Raw genomic sequence first — 4410 nt, 5'->3', positions numbered from 1 at the left:
AAGCGGGTTGGGTTTTGGTATTTGTTTCAAACAAATGATGAACATTAAAATATGTCATTTTGAGTGACTTGGAGTGTATGTTTCTGAAGAGAATGGCAAATCCATCCATAAGTAGTAACCTTAATTGGGTAGTAATGCTACGTGCTCTATGTCAGGTAAACTTCTCTCTCTAAAGTGAATGGAGAATATAAGATTTTATTTGGAAGGTCTTAAAACTCTCACTAGTTAGGCAAATGTTAAATGTAGTTCATCCACATCAAGACATAAGACACAGATAAGAGAACACATGCCCCCCCTCCTTTCCCTTCTCCCATTCCCATTTCTCACTAATGCATTTTGATCCCCTTCATGAGTTAGGGTTTACTCAATCTCTTGAGTCAGCCTAAAACCAGACACCATTTTAGTCATTAACCCAGCTGATAACTACACCAGCCCGGTAACTGAGCTATAAAGCAATACTATTCCTCTTGTAAGTAATCGTCTTAGAGGTTTCCTTGCTCTCCTTCAAAGCACCACCTAGATCTTTCAGGTCTTATTCTTAAAAGCCAAAACACTCCATTAAAAAAATGCTTTATGTAAAATGCTTTTAGTCTATTTAATTCATTCTAAACAACTGCAAAAATTTCTATACTCCTTGGTGTATAAGCAGAAGGAAATTTGCTAGCAAAAGGAAAGTTCATATCAGCTGCTAAACGGCATTTTATGTCAGTAAACTGACACAAGGATAGTATCAGCAATCTTTTAAAACTGTTAAAAAGAAATTAGAGAAGTAATTGTTTCAAGAACATGTACACTGCCTAGGTAGATTATAAAACCTTCACAAGTTAAGAGTTCAACAGAGCATTCGTCACAACATTGGCAAAACTGTTTCCGTTTGTTACAGCAATATGACCTGCAACAGCTTTATATGATTTAATGTTAGCAATGTACTCAGTCATGAGAACAACACAACAGAAAGCTGCCATGTGCCCCGAGAAGATCTCGGGGCCAGTACCGCTCTGTCACAGTGTAATACAACCTGAAACTTCTATAGTCTCATGAGACTTTAAAAGCTTCAGGAATGTACATTCCACTTTTGCACCCTTTTCAGACTTGAGCTTCTGGCTGTCATCAGCATAACTCTCCACCCTCCCACTCCTCCAAGTACAATCACTTATTCAAACATGCTGACAAAAGAGGAACAGGGTAAACTAGTTCTGGGCTGAAACAGAATGAGCTAAACCTTTTAAATACTTCATGAAAATTTAGCTCTTCTTTACCATCTTCAACACATCAGATCTACCAGAGTGAAATCATTCCATCCTTTAAGCAGTGAGCACCACTGTGTGGACAGTATCTGTTAAAACAGCCTACGTACATGAAGGAGTAACAGATTGCACATGTCCAAGTGTCAAAGCTACTCAAGTTCTTCCAGAAAGATGAATACTGGAACAGTACGGCTGAGGTTCCCTTAGCTACTCAAACTCTTCTGAGAATTTGAGAGTATGTTAATGGAACAAATGGGTATTTTAACATTTCTTTTTTAGAAATACATTTGTTTTATACTGCTGTTAACTCACTCTCTTTATTGAGTGAACAAAAGTAAATATTAACTCCTACATCTAGAGAGCATTTCCAAATATTGATGAGAAGGTATCAGACAGGATGAACTCATTTTTCTTTTAAAAAGCTACCAGCTGCCTTTTTGTACTGCATTACCTGGGGCCTGAAGTACACTTATAACAAGTGCCCCAGGAAACACAGCCTCCTAACACAGTGTGTAATAGCCAAGCTTAACACAGTGTAAATTAAGCAAAGGAAACAAGCTATTTTGAATATTTTTATTACAGAAAAACAAAAGGCTTACACTTGACTTAAAAAAGCAGCATTATTTTGTGAATTTGATGTTATTACAGTGAAGTAGCTTCAAGAAACTTTAAAGACTGAAGAAAACAATAAAATGCCACATTCCCCCCTCAGACAGCACTCGATTATCTGCATCACCACAGCAAACCCCTTAATTTCACATCACATCTGACACCCAGTCTTGTACACTCTTCTTCTCCCTGTGTCTTGCTGAATATAGCTGGGAGAAGGGTTTGGTGAAAATGGCAGTACACTTCAAATTTAATTTCCAACAGTTCAGTACATATCTGATTGATTAAACTGCAGTTCAGAAGTGACTGAGACACATGCTTTCCTTCTAACTCTAGCAGTTAAGTGTTTCAGTTTTAACAGATCCCATTGTGATCCATTTCTTACACAGTATTTATCATATTCAGGTCCACATCTCAGAAGATTGCTCAGGAAGTTATTTGGCTACTACTTATCATAAACACAAACAAAAATAACAGAAAATGAAGGCTCATAGTTGAAACAGTTCTTAGCAGCGCAGCAGAATTCAGAATTTATTTATTACACACCATAGAAGGAACAGCAACATTCCATTGACCATTTCAGTGTTTTTATTAAGTCAAAAGCTGCAGGTTTCCAGCCTCAGCCAAAATTAAATATGTAATTGATCTGTAACTGCAACCTTAAGAGACAAATCAAGAAAATAAATTACTGCCTTAACAGTCCTACATTTTGACTATCAGCACTGAGTTGTGCTCAAGTACAAAGGAACTTTTTAAAGAAGAATCTTTTTAAAACAACCCAGTATCTCTAAAATATGTTAAAAAAAAACTCTTTCTAAACACATTCTTAAGCATCTCATTTTTCAAATATACACTAAAACTACACTTCAAAGATTCTGCCAAAAAAAAAAACCCAAAACCCTAAAATCAAAAAACAAGAAAACTCAAGTCACTATGTACAAATAGCTATAATGATAAAAAAAATGAAAAAAGGCAATTTATAGAAGGAAAAAGAAGAAAAGGGGAAGAAAAACCCGAACATATCAAACACCTGCTACTCAGTATTTCATGAACTCATGTTTTTCCCTGCTCTCAAAAGGAAAAAGGTTGGACATAAAATCAGACACAGAATTTAAAAAAAAAAAAAAAAAAGGGCAAAACAAAACAGAAGACCCTAACCTCCTTAGATGTTGCTTATACTGTCTGGTAACAAAAATCTTTGAAGTCAGGGATCTACTTATTGTACTCTGCACTGCAACATGAAGCCAGCTGTTACCAAGCTACTTAAACAGAAGAAACAAGTTTCTTTCCTATAAGGAAAAAGGATGCAACACATTTTCCCTAGTTATGATTTATATAATCATCAGGTTTACTCAAACACAGAACTTCTCTATTTAAGCTTACCCATCTTTTTTACTTAATATTCCTTAATTTAGTGCTATAGCATAGGAATTTCTTACATGATCAAGCTGCCTTGTGAGGAGAGCATTATAATCCGTATTATACAGCCATACAACATAAAAAAAAAAAAGAGAAAAACCCCATGACAAATACTTATGAAGAAGGGCAATGTTAGGATTATTTTTCCGTGATACCTTCAAGACATCAATGCCAAAGTCTGCTTTATAGCACACACTTGGAGATTTTAACCCTGGACACAAACTAATCCTTTTAACAGTCATGCGGGTTGTACTAAAAGTGACTTCTATAATGAAACAGGTAACAAAAATGCATTACGCTAACCAATATCTACTAGTATTATGCTCTGTTAACTCCAGAGTATGTAACAGTCTCAAACAAAAATACCAACGCCAACTACCTAAAAAATATACACAACAACCTGAATTAAACAAATTTGGCAAATTAAGCAAATTTGGGCAGAGAAGAGATTCAGAGCAGCCCTGCAGAGAAGGACTTGGGGGTGCTGCTCAATGAGAAAATGAACATGAGCTGGCTTCAGTGTGCACCCACAGCCCAGAAAGCCAACCATATCCTGGGCTGCATCAAAAGGAGCGTGACCAGCAGGTCAAGAGAGGTGATCCTGCCCCTCTACTCTGCTCTCGTGAGACCTCACCTGGAGTATTGTGTGCACTTCTGGTGTCCTCAACATAAAAACAACATGGAACTGTTGAAACAAGTCCAGAGGAGGGCAACGTGGATGATCAGGGGACTGGAGCACCTTCCCTATGAAGACAGGCTGAGAAAGTTGGGGCTGCTCAGGCTGGAGAAGAGAAGGCTGCGTAGAGACCTCATAGCAGTCTTCCAGTATCTGAAGGGGGCCTACAAGGATGCTGGAGAGGGACTCTTCACTAGGGACTGTAGTGATAGGACAAGGGGTAACGCGTTAAAACTTAAACAGGGGAAGTTTAGATTGGATATAAGGAGGAAGTTCTTTACTGTAAGGGTGGTGAGGCACTAGAATGGGTTGCCCAGGGAAGTTGTGAATGCTCCATCCCTGGCAGTGCTCAAGGCCAGGTTAGATAGAGCCTTGGGTGAGACGGTTTAGTGGGAGGTGTCCCTGCCCATGGCAGGGGGGGTGGAACTAGATGATCTTAAAGTCCTTTCCAACCCTAAC

Source organism: Pezoporus wallicus, unplaced genomic scaffold (genome assembly GCF_028554395.1).
Source record: "Pezoporus wallicus isolate ANWC-B61680 ecotype Strahan unplaced genomic scaffold, APGP_CSIRO_Pwel_v1 contig_227, whole genome shotgun sequence".
NCBI classification, from domain to species: Eukaryota; Metazoa; Chordata; class Aves; order Psittaciformes; family Psittacidae; genus Pezoporus; species Pezoporus wallicus.
This window is presented reverse-complemented; position numbering follows the sequence as displayed.